The following is a 27530-nucleotide window of genomic DNA, read 5'->3' as shown; positions in this document are numbered from 1 at the left end:
CTAAGTGATCCTAGGCCCATTCAAAGACATGAAGATGAGAAAAAAAAATGAAATATTTTGAATTTTCACATTGTTTCTTAGGATTCGTGTGCAGTAGAATTCAAGGTGGGAAATAGCCAGAAATGAGGCTAGACAGGGGCCCCATGCTAAAGAATCTGGAATTTATCTACTTTAAGCAGCTGGGACAAAATCAAGTTTGCTTTTTTTAATTTTTTTTTTTTTTTTTTTTTTTTTAATTGAGAGAGAGTCTCATTCTGTCACCCAGGCTGGAGTGCAGTGGTTCAGTCTGGCTCACTACAACCTCTGCCTCCCCAGTTCAAGCAATTCTCCTGCCTCAGCCTCTTGAGTTGCTGGGATTACAGGCACGCACCCTCAAACCTGACCTCAGTGATCTGCCGGGCTTGGCCTCCCAAAGTGCTAGATTACAGGAGTGAACCACCAGTGCTCAGGACAAATTTGCATTTAAAAGGTGACTACTTGGTTGAGTACAGTGGCTCACGCCTATAATCCCAGCACTTTGGGAGGCCGAGGCCAGTGGATTGCCTGAGGTCAGGAGTTCAAGACCAGCCTAGCCAACATGGTGAAACCCTGTCTTTACTACAAATGCAAAAAATATTAGCTGGGCATGGTGGTGGGCACCTGTAGTCCCAGCTACTTGGGAGGCTGAGGCAGGAGAATTGCTTGAACATGGGAGGCTGCAATGAGCAGAGATCACACCACTGCTCTCCATCCTGGGTGACCGCTGGGAAAAAAAAAAAAAGACTAACTCTAGCTGGGTACAATGGCTCATACCTATAATCCCAGCACTTCGGGAGGCTGTGGCAGAAGCATCACTTGAGTCCAGGATTTCAAGAGCAACCTGGGCAATATAGCGAGACTACTGTCTTTACAAAAAATATTTTTTTTTTTAGATGGAGTCTTGCTCTGTTGCCCAGGCTGGAGAGAAGTGTCATGATCTCAGCTCACTGCAACCTCCGCCTCCTAAGTTCAAGCAATCCTCCTGCCTCAGCCTCCTGAGCAGTTGTACAAAAAATAATTTTAAAAAATTAGCTGGGCCAGGTGATACGCAACTGTAGTCCCAGCTACTCAGGAGGCCAAGGCAAGATGATCACTTGAACCCAGGAGCTTGAGGCTGCAGTGAGCTATGATTGTACCACTACACTCCAGGCTGGGCAACAGAGCAAGACCCTGCCTCAAAAAAATTAGTTAAAAATAAAAAGTCACTACTCAGTAATGTACAAAATACATTTGCAGTAAATTCACTTATTTATTTATTCATGTATTTATTTTCAAGTTAGGGTCTCACTCTGTCACCCAGGCTGGTGTGCGGTGGTATCATCATGACTCACTGCCACCTCAACTTCCAGGTTCCAGCAATCCTGTCACCTCAGTCACCCGAGTAGCTGGAACCACAGGCGTGCACCACAATGCCCAGCTAATTTTTGTATCTTTGGTAGACACAGGGTTTCACCATGTTTCCCAGGCTGGTCTCAAACTCCTGAGCTTATGTGATCCACCCGCCTTGCCCTCCCAGAGAGCTGGATTACAGGCGCAAACCACCGCACCTGGCCTGGAGTAAATTCAAACTACTGAGTAGGAAGCTAGGTGTGATGGCTTACACCTGTAATCCCAGCACTTTAGGAGGCCAAAGAGGGAGGACTGCTTGAGCCCCAGGAGTTCAAGACCAGCCTGGGCAATATAGTGAGACCCCATCTCTACAAAAAATAAAAAATTTAAAAACAAAATGGAGGGCCTGGCATGGTGGCTCACGCCTGTAATCCCAGCACTTTGCGAGACCTAGGTGGGTGGATCACTGGAGGTTAGGAATTTGAGACCAGCCTGGCAAACATGGCAAAATCTCATCTCTACTAAAAATACAGAAATTAGCCAGGCATGGTGCGACGTGCCTGTAGTCCCAGCTACTCAGGACGCTGAGGCAGGAGAATTGCTTGAACCCAGGAGGTGGAGGTTGCAGTGAGCTGAGATCGTGCCACTGCACTCCAGCCTCGGCGACAGAGTGAGACTCCGTCTTAATAAACATAATAAAAATAAGGAAATGAGGAGGGACCACCCAAGGAGTGACAGTGATGGTGAAGGAGAGAGGTGGTTTGAAAGACTAGAAGTAAGGAAATGATACCTTAGTAATTTGGTTCAATACACTGAATCAGGTGGGGGTAAAGAAGGAACCAAGGGAGCCTGAGTTTAGGTTTTAGAATAAGGCAACTGAAGGAAAGGGAGAAACATTCCTGATGATATAGCAGAGCAAAATGAAATCAGTTTGGGTTTGGAGCAGATTGAGTTGGAGCCCTTGTAGGATACATGCTGACATGGAAGCCCCTCTGGTTTAGTCTCACTAGGTAGATTCATTTGAGTTAACAGAAAACTAAATTATAGACTTCATGTGAAAAATTATAAGATCGTGCTGTCTTTTTGTTTTGCTTTCTTTTTTTATTTTTTTATTTTGCTTTGTTTTATTTTTATTTTCATTGTCTCCTACTTCAGTTGCTTTATTGAATCTTCTTTTGTAGACAAATAAGAATTTTATAATTGTGTGGATTTAAATGTTTTTTTCCAAATTGCTTAAGGGTATTAGAAAATAACTTCTTTCCTTGCAATTTTTAAAATGTCCCTTTCTAATTGGTTACATGACAATACATTCACACAACAAAATAATATGCAACTGCTTAAAACGGTTCATATTAAAAAATATTTAGTAAATGGAGCAATAGTCATGAAATACTCTTAAGCAGAAAAAAAGGAAGGTTACAAAATAGTTACATACACTATGATTCTAATTTTCATAAAAATATGTGTGTATCTGTGTATGCACAGGGACAAATGGAAAGCAAAACAGCAAAATATAATTATGTCTATCTCTAAGTGTTGGGATTTGGGATGATTTTTTAAAATTGTCTTATTGTGTTTTTATGCATTTGCTAAATTCAAAACAATGAATATTTAATATTCTAGAGTTTAAAAATTAATATGGTTTCCAAATATTTTGTCTTATAAATTTATTCTATACCTCCAGTGTCAAACCTTAAAACTGAAAATAAATTCACCAAGTCAGCAGAAGTTATCTTTGCCTTGTGGGAATAAGAGTAATATATATTCTTTATTTATTTTGTTCATTGTTTCCATAATAGAAAGGTTAATAATTAGAAACGCTTTTAGAAGGAAACGTTTTTGGATCTCATGGAAGATGCAAAAATAAAAAAGTAAATAGGAGGAAACATTTATTTCCTTCCTCTGTCCCATAAAAGTTCACTTTCAGGAAAGGGCCTGATGTTAGTCATTTGTACCTCCATGTGAATTTGACACCTCTTCCCCAGAGGTATTTACCTTCCTGTTATGCTCTCTAATTAGGAGGAAATCTGAGTTCTATAAAGTTCAGATGTCCTGTGGTTTAGCCCACCTACTTCCTCACCAGACTTTCAGAAATAACAGTTTAGTCCTCAAAGGAGATCCCTTCTTCATGATCCATCCATCCATCCTTCTCCTACCAGGGACTAATAGCTCTGACTCTATGGTTTCCTCTTTTGGTGATCACGTTTTCCTCATATTTGGGCTCTTTAGTGTTGTGTGTGAGATTTCCTGGCTAGTAAACTGCTATACAGAGCCACTTAATACGAAAAACCAGAGCAGCCTCCAGTGGCTGAGAGGTGAATTCCTCCTGGGTCTCTTTTTCTTTCCTCCAACCCTTTTTCCTTCCTTCTTTTCTCTCTTTCTCTCTCTCTCTCTCCCCCATCCTTCCCTGCTTTCTTTCTTTCTTCCTGTTCATTCATCCCTCCAACAAGTCCCAGATTTTCTAAGTCAACCCAATTTCAAAGACCTTGTCTCATTATCTTCTTCTATACACTCATGCCTTTGTCAGATAATACATTCAGATTCTTAGTTCAGAAAATGTGGTCACCATAGACGACCTCTTCAAATTATTCCTAATACTTGCCTCACTTCCTTTATGTCAACTTAAATGAAAGGAGACTCAAGACATGATACACACCACACACAAAAAATAAAGGAGTGAATGAACAAAGTTTTCATGAGGACAAGGTTAGTATATACTTTACACACAGTGGGATAATCAAAATAGTCATTTGTTGAGTGCTTATTATGAACCAGGTGCTGTGGTAATGCCAGAGGTGTTTGAACCAAAGGAACTCCATCTCGAATGGGAGCTGGGTAAAAATAAGGCCGAGACCTACTGGGCTGTATTCCCAGGATGTTAAGGCATCCTTAGTCACAGGATGAAATAGGAGGTCAGCACAAAATACAGGTCACGAAGACTTTGCTGATGAAACAGTTCATAGTAGAGAAGCTGGCAAAACCCACCAAAACCAAGATGATGACAAGAGTGACCTCTGGTCATCCTCACTGCTCATATGCTAATTATAGTACATTAGCATTCTAAAAGTACTATGCTATAGTACTAGCATATAAACTCTATATGGTCTAAAAGAGGGAGAAACCCTCAGTTCTGGGTATAGCCCACACCTTTCCCTGAAAACTCATGAATTATCCACCCCCTGTTAACATACAATCAAGACATAACTGTAAGTGTTCTTAGTCCACCAGCCCAAGCTGCTGCTCTGCCTATGGAGTAGTCATTCTTTTGTTCTTTTACTTTCTTAATAAACTTGCTTTCATTTAGTCTACAGACTTGCCCCGAATTCTTTCTTGTGCAAGATCCAGGAACCCTTACTTGGGGTCTGGATCCGGACCCCTTTCTGGTAACAATAAACGATTTACATATTTTATTTTATTTAATCATCACAAGAAGTCATATCACAGTCTAAATGAACAAACTGAGATTTAGAGACACTCAGGCAGAGTGCCAGGATTCACACTCAGGTATCTGACTCCAAAGCACATGCTCTTAATAAATATGCTTTACTGCCATTGTGGGGTAATTTTGGAAGAGCCTGGGACAGGCTTACTGAACCCCACCACTCACCTTCAAAATAACCACTTCAATTTGATTTGTTTGTTTTTTGACACAGGGTCTCACTCTGTCACCCAGGGTGGAGTGCAGCAGTGCAGTCTCGGCTCACTGCAACCTCCCCCTCCCAAGTTCAAGTGATTCTCCTGCCTCAGCCTCCCAAGTAGCTGGGATTATAGGTGCGTGCCACCACGCCTGCTAATTTTGGTATTTGTAGTACAGACAGGATTTCACCATGTTGGCGAGGCTGGTCTCGAACTCCTGACTTCAGGTGATCTGTCCACCTGGGCTTCCCAAAGTACTGGGATTACAGGCGTGAGCCACCACACCCAGCCATAACCCCTCAATTTGCATAGCACTTTAGGATGTGTGTGCATGCCTGCGTGTGCGTGTGTGTGATCCATGAGTCTCATAACAGCCCCGAGACATCAACAGGGCCTGGTGGAATATTAATTCTCCATTTATAGGAGAGGAATTAAGGCCCAGTGAGATTAAGTGATTTGTCACAGGCAGTGAAAAAGGCCTGGAACTAATGTTCAAACAGTGTTACTTTCTCGACTTCTGCTTTCCTATGCTCTGAGATTCCCTTTCCAGCAACAAAACCTTTCATTCCATTATTAAAAAGAAGTTATAGATGCCAGCTGAACTTTAAGGAAATGATTCACTGTGGATAGCTGAGACTTCTAGATAGCTAAGGACGTGCTTCTCTACCATCCATTTCCACTCTTTCCTTTATCCCCTTTTCTCACCTCTGTCTACCTCTGTTGCTGTGAAACCATTTGGAATTGTCTATTTATATGGCTACCTTCTATGGTGAGCCACGGCGCCCACCTTTATCCACATGGCTATTCTAGCTACTGGAGCTGGGCGTGGTGGCTCGCACCTGTAAACCCAACATTTTGGGAGGCCAAGGCACAAAGATCGCTTAAGCCCAGGAGTTCTGGGCCAGCCTGGGAAACAGAGCGAGACCCTGGCTCTCAAAAAAAAAAACCAATTAGCTGGGCATGGTAGATGGTGGTGCATGCCTGTAGTCCCAGCTACTCAGGAGGCTGGGGCAGGAGGACTGCTTGAGCCCAGGAATTTGAGGCTGCAGTGAGCTACTGCACCACTGCACTCCAACCTGGGTGACAGAGAAAGACCCCGTCTCTAAAAAAAAAAAAAAAAAAAAAAAAATTAAACAAATAAAATTAAACACATAAATAAAAAAAGAAAAGAAAATATTCTAGCCACCGGGACAAGTTCCCAGCAGAACACACTCCATAAGCAATAGCAACTAAGACTGGGGGCGGGGAGGTGGAAAGCGGGGAACAGTGGGTCTGTGTTTCTCACGGGTACGTGGGAGGCACTGCGGTTTCATTATCTCCTTCAACAGTTCATCCAGCACAACATATTACACAGTTTATTGCCTTCTTAGAAATAAAAGAGCTGAATTTACCCTTTGGGTGACAACACAAAAATATCATAATAAACAAATAATAGCTAATATTTATTTTGTGCTTACCATATGCCAGATACTGTTCTAATTGCTTTACGTATATAAATTAATCAGTATTAACTCATTTATTCCATTAGTTTGCAATGCTGTAAAACAGCAATGCCCCAGGAGGTACTGAAGGATTTATAATTATTTCTACCATTTTTTAGTTCTTAGATCTCTCCCTTTTCCTGCAACTTCCATTTCTATAGATTGCTAAATACCACCTCTCCAGATTTCTGATTTGCTTCCTTTAATCTCCTACATTTTTTTTTTCCTTGAGACAGGGTCTTGCTTTGTCAGCTAGGCTGAAGTGCAATGGCACAATCACGGCTCACTGCAACCTATGCAATCCTCCAACCTCAGCCTACCGAAGAGCTGAAACTACAGGCACGTGCCACGACGGCTAATTTTTTAAAAAATTTTTGTAGAGGCAGGGTCTCCCTAAATTGCCAGGGCTGGTATCGAATTCCTGGCCTCAAACTATCCTCCTGCCTCTACCTTCCAATGTCCCGGGATTACAGGCGTGAGCCATTGCACCTAGCCCTAATCTCCTATAGACTTAGAAGGATAAACCAATAGTGTTGGAATTATATCCAGAAAAAGGTAACTATGTTCGTGTGTGTGTGTGCACGCTTGTGTGTGTTTTGAGATGGAATCTCACTCTGTCGCCCAGGCTGGAGTGCAATGGCACAATCTCGGCTCACTGCAACTTCTGCCTCTCAGGTTCAAGTGATTTTCCTCCCTCAGCCTCCTGAGTAGTGGGATTACAGGCCCCACCACCATGCCCAGCTAATTTGTGTATTTTTAGTAGAGATGGGATTTCACCATGTTGGCCAGGCTGGTCTCAAACTCCTGACCTCAAGTGATCTACCCATCTTGGCCTCCCAAAGTGCTAAGATTACAGGCGTGAGCCACCGTGCCCAGCCAGAAAAAGGTAACTATGTTCTGATAAGAACATATAAATAAAATACATTAATAATAATACATGTGTGGTACCCAAATAGAAATATACAATATATGCAATATACTCAATGTATCTATTTCATTTATTTTGGGCACCAGAGTCATTTTTTTTTTTTTTTAAATAAGGTCTCCCTCTGTCACCTGGCTGGAATGCAGTGTCACAATCACAGCTCACTGCAGCCTTGACTTCCCAGGCTCAAGCAATCCTCTCACCTCAGCCTCCTGAGTAGCTGGGACCACAGGCATGCACCACAATGCCCAGCTAATTTTTAATTTTTTTTTTTGTAGAGATGGGGGTCTCACTTTGTTGCCCAGCCTGGCCTCGAATTTCTGAGCTCAAGTGATCCTCCTGCCTCTGCCTCCCAAAGTGCTAGGATTACAGGCATAAGTCCCCACACCCAACCTAGAGTCTTTATTTATCTATTTATTCAATCTTGGCTCACTGCAACCTCTACCTCCCGGGTTCAAGCGATTCCGCTGCCTTAGCCTCCTGAGTAGCTGGGATTACAGGCACCCGCCACCACGCCCAGCTAATTTTTTATATTTTTAGTAGAGATGGCATTTCACTATGATGGCCAAGCTGGTCTCGAACTCCTGACCTCAGATGATCCCCCCACCTCAGCCTCCCAAAGTGCTGGGATTACAGGCCTGAGCCACCGGACCCAGCAGTCTTTATTTTTAACATTTTATGATGAAATAATTTCAAATTTGCAGAAAAATTGCAAAAATAGTACAAGGAACTTGCATATACATTTCACCAACCTTTCACTATCTCTAGCTAGAAGTATCCCAATGAGTTCATGAGATACAATTTCTCAAGATCCCTGGTAAAGAATGTGGCCATTATAAAGATCTTTAATCTGCTATACATTTAATCCCAAACTTTTCCTCTCCCATGAATAATTAAAATTTAGCTAATTTAACTTTCGTGACCTGTTTTGAATGTGGAATCACAAATATGGAAAAGCCCTAATGATATCACTGAGACTGCCAACCAGATGTATGATAGAAGTGAAACTATTACAGATTGGTGAAAATTAATCATGGCTTGAAGCTGTACCATTTATCTATTAAGTAAAAATATAGGCCAAGCACAGTGACTCACTCCTGTAATCCCAGCACTTTCGAGGCCAAGGCAGGCAGATCATCTGAGGTCAGGAGTTCAAGACTAGCCTGGCCAACATGGTGAAACTCCATCTCTACTAAAAATATAAAATTAGCCAGGTGTGGTGTTGCATGCCTGTAATCCCAGCCACTCTGGAGGCTAAGCAGGAGAATTACTTTAACTGGGACAGTGGAGGTTGCAGTGCGCTGAAACCATGCCATTGCACTCCAGCCTGGATGACAAGAGCAAAACTGTGTCTCAAATATGTATGTGTATATATATATAGACACACACATACACAGAGAGAGAGAGCGTGCTAGAAACATTTTGTAACAAACACTGCTTGAAGTCTTTTTTTAATCTATTGTTACACTTTAATAAGGAAGTATATCTGACTTCATCAAAGATAAAGACCACTATCATAAACTTTTTTTTTTTTTTGAGACGGAGTCTCTCTCTGTCGATAGGCTGGAGTGCAGTGTTGCTGTCACGATCTCGGCTCACTGCAACCTCCACCCCCTGGGTTCAAGTGATTCTCCTGGCTTGGCCTCCCAAGTAGCTAGGACTACAGGTGTGCTCCACCACGCCCAGTTAATTTTTGTATTTTTAGTAGAGATGGGTTGGCCAGGATGGTCTCGATCTGACCTTGTGATCCGCCCACCTTAGCCTCCCAAAGTGCTGGGATTACAGGCGTAAGCCATCACACCCGGCCTATCATAAACTTTTTTAAAATTCTTAATCTCTAAATTTCCCTCAAATATTTTCTTCTGTAGCCAAATTACAAATTATTTAAGCTCTTTTTCAGTGATCAGAGATTTTTCTAATCCTTGCAATCTGCATTATGAATAAAGAAGACTGGGGAGGGTAAGTAATAAAACATCACTAAAAGTCTACTACATGCAAAATACAATGCCTAAGCTAATGCCATATTATATAACAGGCTCTAATAAATGGAGATTTGAGACCGAAGCTCAAGGCCAGCCCCTGTGGCTCCAGGACACAAGCCTGCTCCTGTAGACCCAGCCCCCAGGCCCACCTCAGCACAGCCCTGTGGTCTCAGACTCCAGGCTGGCTACTGCAGACCCAGGCACCAGGCCAGCACCTGCAAACCTAGGCTCTACACTAGACCCTGCAGACCCAGGCTTTAGGCTGGCCTCCATGGATCCAAGACCTAGGTGTGCCCCCACAGGCTCAGACTCCAGAAACATCCTTATGGCTTTGGACACCAAGCCTATCCCAGTGCCTGGCCAGCCCTTACACACTAAGGCTCAAGACCCACTTTGGTGGCAAGTCAGCTTCTGTGGACTCAGACTTCAGGTCAGCACCCATCGATCCAGGATCCAGGCCTGTCCCTGCAGATCTAGGCTCCAGGCCCAACCTCGGAGAATCAGTTGACACAGCAGACCCAGGTTCCAGGCCCAACCCCACAGACCCAAGCATGATGCCCAGGTGGACCCAGATACCACACCAGCCTGGCTTAGGCCTCCAGCAGTAAGCCTGCCATGATGGCCCACCAAGAAACTCTGGACAGGCTGACTAGCAAAGGGCTTTTCCTAACAAAGTCAGCCTATAAAGATCAAAATAGGTGGGTGAGCGCGGTGGCTCACGCCTGTAATCCCAGCACTTTGGGAGGCCAAGGCAGGTGGATCACTTGAGGCCAGAAGTTTGAGGCCAGCCTGGCCAAATGGCAAAACCCAATCTCTACTAGAAATACAAAAATTAGTCAGGCATGGTGGCACATGCCTATAATTCCAGCCACCTGGGAGGCTGAGGCATGAGAATTGCTTGAACCCAGAAGGTGGAGGTTGCAGTGAGCCAAGATCACACCACTATACTCTAGCATGGGCAACAGAGCGAGACTCTGTCTCAAAAAAAAAGAAAAGATCAGAGTAGGTGCCTGTTTCTTCAAATGTGCAGACACAAACACATGGCCATAGAAACTCAAATAATCAGGGAAACATGACACCACCAAATGTTTAAACTAAAGCACCAGTAACAAGAAATGGAAACCCACAAATGACCTGACAAAGACTTCAGTTTTGACATAACTCAGTTTACAGAAAACACAAGAGTAGAGAAGAAATGCAAATGACACTATGATGAAACAAACAAGACACGTATATGGGACATCCTTTAAGACAACAGGCCTCTTATATCTAATAAGTCAATGTAATGGAAGAGGAACATGGTAGAGAGATTATATTCTGAATTCAAAAGGGCCGGGCGCAGTGGCTCATGCCTGTAATCCCTGCACTTTGGGAGACCAAGGCGGGCAGATCACTTGAGGACAGAAGTTTGAGACCGGCCTGGCCAACATGGTGAAACCTCGTCTGTACTAAAAATACAAAAAATTAGCTGGTCATGGTGGCACATGCCTGTAATTCCAGCTACTCAAGAGGCTTCCCTTCCCTTCCCTTCCCTCCCCTCCCCTCCCCTCCCGTCCCCTCCCGTCCCCTCCCCTCCCCTCCCGTCCCCTCCCCTCCCCTCCCGTCCCCTCCCCTCCCCTTCCGCCCCCTCCCCTCCCCTCCTTTCTCTTTCTTTCTTTCTTTCTTTCTTTCTTTCTTTCTTTCTTTCTTTCTTTCTTTCTTTCTTTCTTTCTTTCAGGAGAATCACTTGAATTGGAAGACAGAGGTTGCAGTGAGCTGACATCGTGCCACTGCACTCCAGCCTAGGCGACAGAGAGAGACTCTGTCTCAAAAAGAAAAAAAAAAAGGACTGCAATAAAAAAGATTAAGGAATTATTGTCAGTTTCCTTAGGGGTCATAGTGCCATTGTGGTTATATATGAGAATGTGGTTTTTTTTAGGAGATACATAATAGGGTATTTGGGATGAAAGTATTTTGGGCTGGGTGCTATGACACGTGCCTATAGTCCCAGCTATTTGGGAGACTGAGGCAAGAGTGCTTAAAACCAGGAGTTTGAGTTTGCAGTGAACTATATGGCTGCACCACTGCACTCCAGCCTGGGGGACAGAGTGAGACCCTGTCTCTAAAAAAAAAACAAAAACAAAAACAAAAAAACAGTTCTAATTAGCGATCATGACATTTAAAAAAGAATTAATGTGGCCAGGCATGGTGGCTTATTTTATAATCCTGGTTACTCAGAAGGTTGAAGCAGGAGTATCACTTGAGCCCAGGAGTTTAAGGCCAGCCTGGGCATCTCACAAGACCCCATCTTAAAAAAAAAAAAAAAAGAAAGAAAGTATTTTGGCATCTGCAAGTTAGTTTCAAAAATAAGTGTATATTTGCGAGCATATGTCTCATAACAGAAGAAAATTAGAAATAAATCACATATATTTACATAAATATATGTAAATCACATAAGTATATGTGATTTATATACATATAAACGTGTATATATACAGTCACCAACTTACAATGGTTCAACATAGGATTTTTCAATTTTACAATGGTGTGAAAGCAATACACATTCAGTAGAAACTATATTTTGAGTACCTATGCAACCATTCTGTTTTTCACTTTCTTTTTTTTTTTTTTTTTTTTTTTTTGAGATGGAGTCTCACTCTGGCGCCCAGGCTGGAGTGCAGTGGAGGCGGGCAGATCACCCATGGTCAGGAGTTTGAGACCATCCTGGCAAACATGGCGAAACCCCATCTCTACTGAAAATGCAAAAATTAGCTTGGCATGGTGGCACCTGCCTGTAATCCCAGCTACTCAGGAGGTTGAGGCAAGAGAATTGCTTGAACTCAGAAGGCGGAGGTTGCCGTGAGCCGAGATCTCACCACTGTACTCCGGGAAGGAAGGAAGGAAGGAAGGAAGGAAGGAAGGAAGGAAGGAAGGAAGGAAGGAAGGAAGGAAGGAAGGAAGGAAGGAAGGAAGGAAGGAAGGAAGGAAGGAGAGAGAAAGAAGAGAAAGAGAGAAAGAGAGAAAGAGAGAGAGAGAGAGAAAGAGAGAAAGGAAAGAAAGGAAAGAAGAAAGAAAGAAAGAAGGAAAGAAGGAAGGAAGGAAGGAAGGAAGGAAGGAAGGAAGGAAGGAAGGAAGGAAGGAAGGAAGGAAGGAAAGGAAGGGAGGGAGGGAGGGAGGGAGGGAGGGAGGGAAGAAGGAAGGAAGGAGAAAGGAAGGGAGAGGAGGTGAAGGGAGAGGAGAGGAGGGGAGAGGAGAGGAGGGGAGGGGAGAGGAGGGGAGGGGAGAGGAGGGGAGAGGAGGGGAGAGGAGGGGAGGGGAGGGGAGGGGAGGGGAGGAGAGGGGAGGGTAGGGGAGGGAAGGGAAAAATTCAAATTCCAAAATAGCTTCCTGAAGTGATTTCTTGGCCGGCCAAGAGGAAAAAATGAAAACTTAAAATGATCTTTCTCTTTAAATCACAACTCAAAACTGAAGAGTCTTTATGGTACTATTCCTTATCCTGCATCTTATGTTCTTTAAACTTCCCTCTGCCCCTATCTTTTTCTCTTATCTGTTCCCCTTTTTTTCCTCAGCTGGCCAGCAACCCTCAAAACTCAATTGCCTCTTAAAATTAAACTTTTCTTTGAACACAAAAAAAGTTCTTATGGTTGATTTTAAGCTCTTATCTTGCTCTTAGTTGTGAGTCATTGTCAAAATCTTTAGAAAGCCTAGATGGGATAGAGAGAAATTGCAGAGAGGAAAGAAAAAATACTTGATATGGTCTTTCCAACCAGGGGGATTCTATCTTTCTAGTGATAGAGGTATTCATTTTACTGGGACAGTTATTAAAGAGCTTTACAGAGCCCTGACACATTCAGATACTTCACTGTCCATATCACTCCCAATATTCAGGAAAGATAGAAAGAAATAATGAAATTCTAAAACTCAAATTACCAAAATTCTTCAAGACTCTCAAACTTCTGTGGCCTAAGGTATTGCCATTGGCTTTATTGATAATGAGATCAACTGTTTCTGGGGTTTAGCAACTCTTTACCCATGAGTTAGTAACAGGCTGGCTTGGAAGTCTAGAAAGTTTACCTCTAAATGTAGATATCACCCTGTTCCAAGAAGACATGGTCAACTATTTTAAGGGACTGGTACAATACACCCATTTTTATCATCAATAGGTAGGAGAAGCTGTTCTTCAACATTATCCTAAACAACCCTTGCATGACTTAAAATCTGGAGACCTGGGCTGGGCGTGGCGGCTCACACCTGTAATCCCAGCACTTTGGGAGGCTGAGGCAGGAGGATCACCAAAGGTGAGGAGTTTGAGACCAGCCTGGCCAACATGAAGAAACCTGATCTCTACTAAAAACACAAAAATTAGCCAGGCATGGTGGCGGGCGTCTGTAATCCCAGCTAATCGGGACACTGAGGCAGAAGAATCGCTTGAACCCAGGAGGGAGGGGGAGGTTGCAGTGAGCCGAGATCGCATCACTGCTTTCCAACCTGGGTGACAGAACAAGACTCCATCTCAAAAAAAAAAAAAAAAAAAAAAAAAAAATCTGGAGACCTGGTTTATTGGAACAGACTTCAGAGAAAAACAGCCCTTAAACCATGGTGGAAATGACCCTATCAGATGCTGTTAACAACTAGCACAGCAGCAAAACTGTAAGATGCTGATCCTCCATTTCATGTCTGAGCCACCCCCAAGATGACTACATCCTAAATCCAGAAATCTGTGAATTTGTTACTTTTTGTGAAAAGGGGGACTATGAAGATATAATTAAGCTTATATTATATTATAATATTAATATAATATAATATATATTATATTATAATTATATTAAGATTAATTACCTTGAGATAGAAAGATGATTTTGGATTTTCCAGGTGGAACCAATGTATTTACAAGCATCCTTATAAGAAGGAAACAGGAGTTTCACAAATAAAGAAAATGCAATGTGATGAGAGAAGCAGAAAAAGAGAAGTATTTGAAAATACCACATGGCTGGCTTTAAAATGAAGGAATGGATCATGAGCCAAGGAATACAGGTGGCCTCCAGAAGCCAGAACAGGCAAGCAAGCAGATTGCCTCCTAAGACCTCCAGAAGGAATGCATTCCCTGGACTGATTTTAGATTTCTGACCTCTAGAAATGTAGCAAAATAAACATGTATTATTTTAAGCCATAAGCTCATGAGAATTTGTTACAGCAGCAATAGAGAACTAAGAAGGCTGTCTCTCAACTAAAGAAACATAAACTATCCCTGAGTTCTTGGAAGACTGTCTTTATCAGAGACCTTAACCTGAGCATTCTTAGGAACCTGCAGAAACATACAGTCTTTGGGAAGAGATAACATTCAACCAGCAAGACAACTGTGGGGGATGTAGGCATTCCCACCTGAGGTCCATGCACTAAGACCACAGATTGCTACTCTTTAATCTACATTCTTTTGTTTTCTGTTTTCCTACATCTCTTCTTTTCTCTGTTGCTGATTTGAGGCTGTTTTCACCTATTTATGCATTAGACCCCTATTCTTTTTTTTTTTTTTTTTTTTTTTTTTTTTGAGATGGAGTCTCACTCTGTGGCCCAGGATGGAGTGCAATGGCATAATCTTGGCTCACTGCAACCTCTGCCTCCCAGGTTCAACTGATTCTCCCACCTGAGCCTCCTGAGTAGCTGGGATTACAGGCACCCGCCATCATGCCTGGCTAATTTTTATATTTTTGTAGAGACAGAGTTTTACCATGTTGACCAAGCTGGTCTTGAACTGCTGACCTCAGGTGACCTGCCCACCTCAGCCTCCCAAAGTACACGGATTACAGGCATAAGCCACCACGCCTGGCCAGACCCCTATTCTTAATATTGTTTTGTTTTGTTTTGTTTTGAGACAGATCCACTCTGTCATGCAGACTAGAGTGCAGTGGTGTGATCTCAGTTCACCACAACCTCCATCTCCCAGATTCAAGCCAGGAATGCTGAAAAACACCCTACAATTCATAGGAGAGCCCCCTCACTCAGCATCAACTCCAAGTGAAGTTCTGCCATACAATTCTGACACTAATTACCCAGAGTTAATGAAGACATTGCAGGTTAGATTCAAAGTCCTCCATGAGACTGCTCTCACTTAAGACACGAGCTGTCAGTATCTGGGGTCCCCAGGCTTCCTACACTTCTGATTGTCTATAAATGTAGGGGCTTTCCTAACCTCCTCAAATTCAGGAATTCACTAGAATGAGTCACAGAACTCAGGAAAGTGGTATACTTACAATTACTTTCATTGTAAAGGATACACATAGGGCAAGACCTGGGAAGAAGTGACGACCTACCATGCCCTCCCCCCACAGCATAGAGTGCATTCCCCGCCTTTGCATCCATGTGTCCACCAATCAGGAAGCTTCTCTGAGCTTCAGTGTCCAGAGTTTTTACTGGAGTTTCATTATGAAGGCATGATAGATTAAATCATTGACCACATGATCAAGCTCAATCTCCAACCCCTCTCTCCTTTACAGAGTTGTGTAACTGAAAGTACCAATGCTGTGCCTATGTGTTTGGTCTTTCCAGGGACCAGATTGCATCCTGAAGCTTTCTTGGGTCCCACCCTGAGTCACTCCATTAGCATAACAAAGATACACTTATCATTCTGAAATTTCAAGAATATCTCCTCTCAGAACCAGGGATAAAGGCCAGTCAAAGTTTTTATTATGGAACATCCACAACAAGAAATGACCAGGCCTAAAATGTCAATAATGCCAAGTTTGAGAAACTCTGCTTTAAAACTATCTAATGATCCTGGTACTACAGATTTCTTTGTCTGATGCCAAACTATCCTTGATGAGCAGTGTCAGAATGTTACAACCATTAGATAATCTTGTAGGGTTATTTTGGCCAAAAATAGATTATTAAGTGGCCTCCAATTACTATCTTGAATTTGTGGTACAAAGACCTAGTAACCATTTTCTTTAAGCTGGACAGAAACATATTCCCTTGATCAACCAATGCCTGCTTTCAGGAGAGACACTAATGTCACCTAGGATCCATTTTGGCTCAATTTCTTCTCTAGAAAAAGATCATTAGATTATTTAATTCAAGTAGAAGAGAGACCAAGCATTGACTTTAACTTTTTAAATTAATTTATTCATTTTGAGATGGAGTCTTGCTCTGTTGCCCAGGAAGGAGTGCAGTGGCACAATCTCAGCTTACTCCAACCTCCGCCTCCCGTGTTCAAGCGATTCTCCTGACTCAGCCTCCTGAGTAGCCAGGATTACAGGCACACGCCACAATGCCTGGCTAATTTTTATATTTTTAGTAGAGACAGGGTTTCACCATGTTGGTCAGTCTGTCCTCGAACTCCTGACCTCGTGATCTGCCTGCCTTGGCCTCCCAAAGTGCTGGGATTGCAGGCATGAGCCACTGAGTCCGTCCATATTGACTTTATTTTTAAACCTAAATCCTACCCACTTAAGGAGAATTCTGGATTGTTTTCTTTCTTCTCCAAACCTCTTCACTTCATGCATCACAATAGTCCTGAAAAGTAAGGTGAATCCTAGAGTGTGACAGGGAAGTTAGACAATGCCATCAAGGCTATGGGAGTACTCACCTGAGAAGTTTATGAAATTGGAGGTCAGGCATGGTGGCTCACACCTGTAAACCCAGCACTTTGGGAGGCCAAGGTTGGTAGATCACCTCTGGTCGGGAGTTCAAGACCAGCCTGGCAAACATGGTGAAACCCCGACTCTACTAAAAATACAAAAATTAACTGGGCATGGTGGCTTGTGCCTGTAATCCCAACTACTCAAAAGGCAGAGGCAGAAGAATCGCTTGAATCTGGGAGGTGGAGGTTGCAGTGAGCTGATCCTGGGTGACACAGTGAGACTCTGCCTCAAGAAGAAAAAAAGGGAGAAATTGAACAGGCAGGGGTGCAAAATGAAGATGATTCAGATTTAACATTGACCTCTCATAAGAAATAGTTATTCTTTTAGGGGAAGAATGTTGTACTTACCTGTTGCTGGAAGTCAGGGACCCCCAAATGGAGGGACCGGCTGGAGCCATGGCAGAGGAACATAAATTGTGGAGATTTCATGGACATTTATCACTTCCCTAATAATACTCTTAAGATTTCTTACGCCTGTCTTTAATCTCTTAATCCTGTTATCTTTGTAAGCTGAGGATGTATGTCACCTCAGGACCACTGTAACAATTGTATCTAACTGTACAAATGGATTGTAAAACATGTGTGTTTGAACAATATGAAATCAGTGCACCTTGAAAAAGAACAGAATAACAGCGATTTTAGGAAACAAGGGAAGACAACCATAATGTCTAACTGCCTTCAGGGTCGGGCAAAAAGAGCCATATTTTTCTTCTTGCAGAGAGCCTATAAATGGATGTGCAAATAGGAGAGATATCACTAAATTATTTTCCTAGCAAGGAAAATTAAGACCCTAGGAAAAGAGCTGCATTCCTGGGGGAAGGTCTATAAACAGCCGCTCTGGGAGTCTCTGTCTTAGTCGGTTGAGAAAAGGATTAAAATACTCCCTCGTCTCCTGCAGTACCCTCAGGCTTATTAGGGTGGGGAAAATACCCCACCCTGGTGAATTTGAGGTCAGACCAGTTCTCTGCTCTTGAACCCTGTTTTCTGTTGTTTAAGATGTTTATCAAGACAATATATGCACAGCTGAACATAGACTCTTATCAAGAATTTTTTATTTTACCCTTTGCCTTGTGCTCTTTGTTCTCCTTTTTGCCCTGTGAAGCATGTGATCTTTGTGACCTACTCCCTGTTCATACACCCTCTCCCCTTTTGAAGTCTTAATAAAAACCTGCCAGTTTTGTGGCTCTGGTGGGCATCACAGACCTACTGATATGTGATGTCACCCTGGCGGCCCAGCTGTAAAATTCCTCTCTTTGTACTCTTTCTCTTTATTTCTCAGACTGGCTGACACTTAGGGAAAATAGAAAGAACCTACGTTGAAATATTGGGGGCAGGTTCCCCTGATACTTACCACCCTGCAGAGCTCTGGAATCTTTCCTGTAATCAATATTTTCAGAAAACTTAGGTAATTTGTCTAATAACACCAAATTTGATTTTGTGGGATCCTCAGACTAGGGATGTGATCTGTGGTCTTGATTTACTTTGGGCACACTTGGCTCCTGGATGAGAAGTAGAAGACAAACTCTGAACATGATCCTTTGTTTAGTACATTTGTCTGTGTTGCAATGTTCAGATGGCGATCTCTAGATTCTTAAATGCTGAGGTGCAATAGCTGTCCCAACTAATAAGTCAACAAATAATCATCCAAAAAAACAGCAGGAAAACTTCATATTAATGAAGGTTGAAACATGTACCTTTAGAATATTGGAGATTGAACCAGTCATTCCCAGAAACTTAATACATAATTGTGATGCTCAAATCAGCAAGGAACTGGATTGATCACACCCCAAATACTAACTGACTCTCCTTCAGCTCAGAATGAAAAATAGTAAAAAGGAGAAAAATAAAAAACAAAACTGTCTACACCTACATAGTTTGCTGTCTGCTTTAACAGGACTTTACCATTCCATTGTCTTCATTTGTGTAACTTTGCTACCCCAAGAGACTTGTCCAAGAAGGTGAAAGTTGCAAATAACTTTCTCGTTCACTGTAAAAACTTATCGAAAGATCCAGCAACTCCAAAAAGCATCAATATACAGTTTACATCCCAAGACTCTTTGAGCTCCTCTTCTCAAAATTCTTACCTTGCTGTTTCTACACATTCTAAACTATTGTATGATGATAATTACTCAATTCTAATGAAGTCCATGTGTTGAAAGACCCACCTCAAACCAAACTTCAAAATATCAATAAATCAGATCTTGCAATTCCTTCTCAGAGTTGCTCTCTGCAAAGTTAGCATTCTCACTTACTGTGATAAACAATAAACTCAGCTTTGTGATATTAAAAGGTTATCCTGATGATATTTGGGAAGCCAGCATTCTACAAGGACAATGAGAAAATTCTACAGCCAACATAAAGGGAAGGCAGATTACAATAAAGAAATGGTAAGAACCCCAGAAGAAAAGATTTCTCATCAGCAAAACTAAATGCTGGAAGACAATGAGGTAACATCTTTGATGTGCTGAAAAACATAATTGGGAGCCTAAATTTCCAAACACCAGCAAAATATCATCCACAAGTCAGAAAAAAATTAAAAATTATAGATATTCAATCACTTAAGAATTTACTAACAATAGTCCTTTACAGAAAGAACTACTAAATAAGAAAAAATAAACCTACAAGGAATGAACAGTATAAAGATATATATAAAAATGCCAAAGAATTGTTTAAAAATGCGGGTAAATCTAAATAAATACTGAGTGGGAAAAAAGTTAGAATAGCCATCATTTTTTGTGTGTTTTCAAAAACCAGCTGGCTCTCCCAGTTAAAGATAGCATATTAAAAGCAAGCATTTAATTCTGTTTCTTCCTGAAACCTCATAAAAATGACAGTAGATTTTATATAGAGAGATATAAGTATCTATATATACATATATTATCCATATATATGTATCCATATATAAATGTATGTGCACATATATATTCCACGAGAATGAAAAGAACAGAAAAATCTTTTAATAGCAACAAAATTTTGGAGGCTGAAAAGCAAAAAGAAAGTCACTTGGGGAATATTGACAATCAACGTGATTTACACCACAGAAATATCCAAAAGGCTCAGGAATTGGCAACACTGTTACATCTGGAAGCACATATAAGGATAGACTAAAAGCCCAGACTTATCTGCAAATCTGTTTAAATTAAACCCCCAGATCTCTAATCACTGCCCAGTCAGGCAACTGGTCCTGCCCTACCCCAGCATAAGATTGTAGGTTTATTCTCTGAAAAAGTAAAACAAAGGATCTCTTGATTAGGGATATACTAGGCATTTTTGAGCATAATGTTATTCTAAAGCAGGAAACACCAAAAGATAAATAAATAAAATCTTAAAAATAAAAACCAGAGAAGGCCCAGGAAACAGGACATTCAGAGGCAAAAAGAATTCCCAGCATGAGAGTAAAAGATTCTAATCTCCAGGGTGACCAAGCTTTATACTAGTGTAGACTGCAACCAGTCCAGATGAGGGTAAGTCACAAGGCTCCAGAAAGGACTTAATGAAAAAAAATGATATTAAGAAAACAACTATATTTACCAAGAAAACATTTAAGCAATTGGGAAAGAATATGGGGACTGAATTACTGAGACATTCATTGAAAATTAAGCAAACAGGCCGGGCGCGGTGGCTCAAGCCTGTAATCCCAGCACTTTGGGAGGCCGAGGCGGGTGGATCACGAGGTCAGGAGATCGAGACTATCCTGGCTAACATGGTGAAACCCCGTCTCTACTAAAAATACAAAAAACTAGCCGGGCGTGGTGGCGGGCGCCTGTAGTCTCAGCTACTTGGGAGGCTGATGCGGGAGAATGGCGTGAACCCGGGAGGCGGAGCTTGCAGTGAGCCGAGATCACGCCACTGCACTCCAGCCTGGGAGACACAGCGAGACTCCATCTCAAAAAAAAAAAAAAAAAGAAAATTAAGCAAACAAACAAAAAATAATTATTTACTGATGGGAAGACAGAACATTATGCAAGAGAAGAAATCATGGCATATGACATGATTCAACTGTGAATAACAATTGTTTTTTGTTTGTTTATTTGTTTGTTTGTTTGTTTGTTTTTGAGACGGAGTCTCACTCTGTCACCCAGGCTGGAGTGCAGTGGTTCGATCTCGGCTCACTGCAAGCTCTGCCTCCTGGGTTCACACCATTCTCCGCTACCATGCCCAGCTAATTTTTTTGTATTTTTAGTAGAGACAGAGTTTCACCATGTTAGCCAGGATGGTCTCAATCTCCTGACCTTGTGATCCACCTGCCTCAGCCTCCCTCAGGATTACAGGAGTAAGCCACCATGCCCAACCACAATTGTATAGTTTTTAATATTCTAAACACTGAATATTTATGTAACAAAATTATGATATAGTTATATAAGAAAAAATAGGTGGCTGAACATGGTGGCTTATGCCTGTAATCCCAATACTTTGGGAGGCCAGGACAGGAGGATAGCTTGAGTCTAGGAGTTTGAGGCCAGCCCAGGCAACAAAGTGAGACCATGCCTCTATAAAATCTGAAAAAGAAAGAAAGAAAGAAAGAAAGAAATATATATAGCTGGTCACCTGTAGTACCAGCTACTTGTGGGGACTGATGCAAGAGGATCGCTTGAACCTGGGAGATTAAGGCTGCAGTGAGCCAAGATTGTACCACTGCACTCCAGCCTGGGTGACAATGTGAGACCCTGTCTCCAAAAAGAGAAAGAGAGAGAGAGAAGGAAGGAAGGAAGGAAGGGAAGGAAGGAAGGAAGGAAGGAAGGAAGGAAGGAAGGAAGGAAGGAAGGAAGGAAGGAAGGAAGGAAGGAAGGAAGGAAGGAAGGAAGGAAGGAAAGAAAGAAAGAAAAGAGAGAGAAAAAAGAAAGAAAGAGAGAAAGAGAGAAAAAGGTAGAGAGGAGATGCTTATATTGGGGTTCAGAGAATGATACCCCAAAGCATGGTGCTTTGGCATGCTGAGTACTTTTGAATTAAAGGAAATGAGAAGTCCTCAGAAGCTGCCTTAGAACAAAGGACTTCCTAACCCTCTCTTATTGTCCCCCCAACCCACCCTCCAGCACAGGGAGAGTCTCTCAGAAATTTTCTTATCTGAATAAGAATAATATCTTCCAAAAAAGATGCAATAAGACCCCCTCCCTAAGAATCTCATCAAATAACCAGGAATGATTAACCAGAAGAGAAGAGACGAGAGAAGAAACAAGAATAAAAGTCATCACCATTCTCAGACAGACTTCTCATCTATTCTTCTGAGGGCAGCTTTGAGAGATTACCTAAGAGATTTTACCTGCATAATAAGACAACCTTTGATCACAGTGCAGTTCCATCCCTCACCTTTCCATAACTTACCAGCCCCATTTAGTTTATTAACCTAATCATTTTTAAACTATTGTCTGCTCTTTGGGCCCATTTTTTCCCCTGAAAATTATTTATTACTCTTCACAATTGCTCACATTTCCCCCACCTCCCTCTCCCCTATGAAGAGGGTATGTAAATTTCAATCAGCTAGGACTGGGTGAGGTGGCTCATGCCTGTAATCCCAGCACTTTGACTTTGGGAGGCTGAGGCAGGCAGATCACCTGAGGTCAGAAGTTTGAGACCAGCCTGGCCAACATGATGAAACCCCATCTCTACCAAAACTGCAAAAATTAGCCAGGTGTGGTGGCACCTGCCTGTAGTCCCAGCTACTCAGGAGGCTAAGGCAGGAGAATCACTTGAAACTGGGAGGCAGAGGTGGCAGTGAGCCGGGATCACACCATTGCACTCCAGCCTGCGCAACAGAGTGAGACTCTATCTCAAAACATAAAAAAAAATAAAAATAAAGACTTATGTAGAAGGGAGATAAAGATAGAAATTTGCATCCCAAAACAGGAATTATATATTCTTTTCAAGCATGTATGGAACATTTACTAAAATTGGCCACATAAGAAGCCACTAAAAAAGTCTCAACTAATTTCATGAAACTGACATTTTAAAATTAATTCATGGCCAGGCACAGTGGCTCATGTCTGTAATCCCAGCACTTTGGGAGGCTGAGGCAGGTGGATCACGAGGTCAGGAGATCAAGACCATCCTGGCTAACACAGTGAAACCCTGCCTCTACTAAAAACACAAAAAATTAGCCAGGCATGGTGGTGGGTGCCTATAGTCCCAGCTACTTGGGAGGCTGAGGCAGAACAATGGCATGAACCTGGGTGGCGGAGCTTGCAGTGAGCCAATATCGCACCACTGCACTCCAGCCTGGGTGACAGAGCGATACTCCATCTCAAAAAAAAAAAAAAAAAAAAAAAAAAAAAAAAAAAAATGTACTGATTGCAGAGAATTTGGGAAATACAGACAATTTAAAGGACAAGATTAAAAATGGTCTGAGGTGGGGTATGGTGGCTCATGCCTGTAATTCCAGCACTTTGGAACACCAAGGTGGGCAGATCCCTTGAGCTCAGAAGTTCCAGGCCAGCCTGGGCAACATGGCAAGACCCCCATCTCTACAAAAAAATATGAAATTTAGCTGGGCATGGTGGCATGCGCCTGTAATCCCAGCTGCTTGGGGGGGCTGAGGCAGGAAGATCACTTGAGCCTGGGAGGTTGAGGCTGCAGTGAGCCAAGATTATGCCACTGCATTCCAACCTGAGTGACAAAGTAAGACCCTGTCTCAAAAAAGAAAAAAAAAATTATCTGAAATCTAGCCAAGCATGGTGGCTCCCACCTATAATCCCAGCAATTTGGGAGGCCAAAGTGAGAAGGTCACCTAACCCAGGAGTTCAAGACCAGCCTGGGCAACATAGAGAGACCCTATCTATACAAAAAAATAAATAAATAACTGAGTGTGGTGGCACCTCCCTATAATCCCAACTATTTGGGAGGCTGAGGCAAGAGGACCCTTTGAGCCCAGGAGGTTGAGGCTGCAGTGAGCCATGATCGTACCACTGCACTCCAGCCTGGGTGACACAGCAAGTCCCTATCCGAAAACAAACAAAATTATCTGAAATCCTATTCTGGCTAGAGTTTACCTCTTTTAATATTTGACATACTTCTTTTCAGTCTTTCTCAAGATGTGTATTTAGGCATTTTTTTTCCTATCTCCTTGTTGTTGTTGCTGTTGTTGTAATACTGAGATTTACTGTATATTCGTTTTATACCTGTTTCACAAATAATAATTCAACTTTATTACCACTAGAGGAGTACTAGTCTCCCTTACAAAGTTATGCTAATGGAAAGAATTTCTGCTCCTTGCAACAGTGTGCGGTCCTTAGAAGAAAACTAATATTTAATATTAACAGTGTTAAAATGGTTTCACCCCCAGGTAAATCGGCAGGAAAAGGGAGCGGAATGCATTGGTGGGAAGGTGAAGGACAGAAGTGGAGTTGAAGCAAAACCAGATTCTCACTCTACACAAAAGACCAGCGTGCCTGTCTCCACAATTCAGAGCCAGCAAGAGCCCCACTAATACCCGCTTGGTGCCTGAAAGAACTGACACAAAGCACACGCAAGGACGTGGAGGAAAGCAGGAGTTAAACAGGCAACAATAAAAAGCTGAAGAAGGTTTGGGACTGGGAAGATGCTGATTTAGAAAAATAACATGAAAATGGGCACCCTTGAAGAACATTCTGTGCCCCTCCTCCCCTCACCTTATTTAGCCCATCGCCAGATAAAGTCACAGCGGTCGGTCCTCTGCTATCTGAAGCATTAGGTGAAAGTGCTGTTTCACCCACCGGCAGATTTCAGGGTGAGCCAGCCCAGGAGGGATGGGCATGGCGGTACCTGGGGTGTGGTTGGGAGGAAGCGCTATCCTCTACTTAGGAGGAAGGATTACAGAGCAGCAGGGAGCTTCTCCAGAGATTGAAGAGGCTGCTGGTCCCAACCTTTCTTTTCTTTTTTTTTTTTTTTTTTTGAGAGGAGTCTTGCTCTGTCACCCAGGCTGGAGTGCAGTGGCACAATCTCGGCTCACTGCAAGCACCGCCTGCTGGGTTCATGCTATTCTCCTGCTTCAGCCTCCGGAGTAGCTGGGACTAGAGGCGCCCGCCACCACGCACGGCTAATTTTTTGTATTTTTAGTAGAGACAGGATTTCACCGTGTTAGCCAGGATGGTCTCGATTTCCTGACCTCGCGATCCGCCCGTCTCAGCCTCCCAAAGTGCTGGGATTACAGGCCTGAGCCACCGCGCCCGGCGGGTCCCAACCTTTTGTGCGCATTCGCAGATCCTGCCACAGGGAGCCACATCCCCGAAGGGACAAAGCCAGGAGAGTCACTTGAGAATGATTCATGCCATTTCTGTTAAATGCCTGGCACACAGCAGGGCTTAATACATTTTAACAACTACCTTTCTATTTTCTTCAAGTCTACTACAGTGGTTTGAGGCACAGGCTTTGGTTTAAAATAGTTCTAGGTTGAAATCCAAGCTCAAATTCCACTCATTAGCTCTCTGACCTCAGAGTGGATTTACCACCAGCGCTTTAAACCTGTTTCCTCAACTGTAAAATTGAATTAATTAAATCTATTTATGGGATTGAATTTGCTAATGTATATAAAGTCCAACCCATAATTAAATGGTAGAAGTTAGAATTGACCTTTAGTGTATGCCATATATTGATGGTCATTCTTGTTTTTGTTTTTTTTTTTTTTTTCCGCATTCTATTTTTGAACACCTCCCTGTCTGTATATTTATTTAATCACTTCTTTCAAGACTATTTTGAAATCTATTTTTATCTTTTTTTTTGAGTCACCCAGGCTGGAGTGCAGTGGCACAATCATGACTCATGGCAGACTCAAACTCCTGGGCTCCAGTGATCCTCCCACCTTACCCTCCCAAGTAGCTAGGACTACAGGTGTGTGCCACCATGGCCAGCTAATTCTTTATTTTTTGTAGAGACACCATCTCACTATGTTCCCTAGGCTGGTCTCAAACTCCTGGCTTCATGAAATCCTCCCACCTCGGTCCGCCAAAGTGTTGGGATTACAGGCACACGAGCTACAGTACCTGGCCCTATCTTTATCTTTCCATAGCCTTATTTTTCCATCTGTAATCCGTTCACCCCAGCATAGTGTATCCATTCATGCTTCTAGTATGGGCAATATGAATTTAAATAAGTATATAAATAAGTGAAACAAATATAGCTCATAGGTCCTTTGATGGAAGTGTATATGAGCACAAAGAAGGAAATGGACAAATAAGAGTGGATCCAGGCTGGCCACAGTGGCTCACGCCTGTAATCCCAGCACTTTGGGAGGCCAAGGCGGGCAGATCACTTGAGATCAGGAGTTTGAGACCAGCTTGGCCAAGATGGCGAAACCCTGTCTCTATTAAAAATACAAAATTTAGCCAGGCGCGGCGGCACACTCTTGTGTCCCAGCTACTTGGGAGGCTGATGCAGGAGAATTGCTTGAACCTGAGAGGTGGAGGTTGCAGTGTGCTGAGATTGAGCCACTCTTGCTTGAACTGGGTAAGCAGAGGTTGCAGTGACAGAGCGAGACTTGGTCTCAAAAAAAAAAAAAAAGAGTGGATGCAGGCTGGGCGCAGCGGCTCACACCTATAATCCCAGCACTTTGGGAGGCTGAGGCAAGTGGATCACGAGGCCAGGAGCTCAAGACCAACCTGGTCAACATGGTGAAACCCCGCCTCTACTAAAAATCCAAAAAATTAGCTGGGCGTGGTAGTGCATGCCTATAATTCCAGCTGCTTGGGAGCATGAGGCAGGAGAATTGCTTGAACCCAGGAGGCAGAGGTTGCAGTGAGCCGAAACTGTGCCACTGCACTCCAGCCTGGGCAACAGAGCAAGACTCAGTCTCGAAAAAAAAAAGAGTGAATCCAAAAAGGCTCTACAGAGGAAATGATTCTCCAGCCTAGTCTTGAAACAATGAAGTTTCAGATAAGATAGCCCTGGGTTTGAACCTATGTCCTGCCACACACTAGATGTGGATGAGTTAACTAATCTGACCAAATGTCAGTCTCTCTCAGGTATTAAATCAGAATGATGACACCAATTTAATACATGGGTGAGATTAAATGAGCTGATTGGCAAGGTATGGTGGCTCTGGCCTCTAATTCCAGCACTTTGGGAGGCTGAGGCGGGCAGACCACCTGAGGTCAGGAGCTTGAGACCAGCCTGGCCAACATGGTGAAACCCCATCTCTACAAAAAATACAAAAATTAGCCAGGTGTGGTGGCATACACTTGTTATCCCAGCTACTCAGGAGACTGACACACAAGAATTGCTTGAACTGGGAAGGCAGAGGTTGCAGCGAGCCAAGATCGCACCACTGCACTCCAGCCTAGGAGACAGAGCAAGACTCTGCCTAAAAAAAAAAGAAAAAAAGAAAAAAAAAATGCCAGGCATTGTGGCAGGCACCTGTATAGTCCCAGCTACTTAGGAGGTTGAGGCAAGAGGATCATTTAAAAGACGATTATTTAAGCCCAGGAGGTTGAGGCTGCAGTGAGCTATGATTGTACCACTGCACTCCAGCCTGAGACCCTGCCTCCAAAAAAAAAAAAAGAGAAAGAAAAGAAAAGAAATCAAGTGGGCTATAGATCAACTCATGAAAATGATCCTCATGGATATGTCAGTCCATGGGC

At 42.7% G+C, this 27530-nt stretch overlaps 1 long non-coding RNA gene across 1 annotated transcript in view; it reads right to left on the bottom strand.

Moving 5' to 3' along the window:
• LOC123575104 (uncharacterized) overlaps window positions 1–24800 on the bottom strand; it is a 65463-nt gene extending 40663 nt beyond the window's left edge. The window contains exon 1 of the long non-coding RNA XR_006700233.2: window positions 24588–24800. This is a non-coding gene — a long non-coding RNA (uncharacterized lncRNA). The remainder of the gene's footprint in view (window positions 1–24587) is intronic.
• Window positions 24801–27530: the final 2730 nt, after the last annotated feature.

The sequence above is a fragment of the Macaca fascicularis genome, chromosome 8 (genome assembly GCF_037993035.2).
Source record: "Macaca fascicularis isolate 582-1 chromosome 8, T2T-MFA8v1.1".
NCBI lineage: Eukaryota > Metazoa > Chordata > Mammalia > Primates > Cercopithecidae > Macaca > Macaca fascicularis.
Note: the sequence above shows the minus strand (reverse complement) of the source record. Positions and strands in the feature narration are given on the sequence as shown.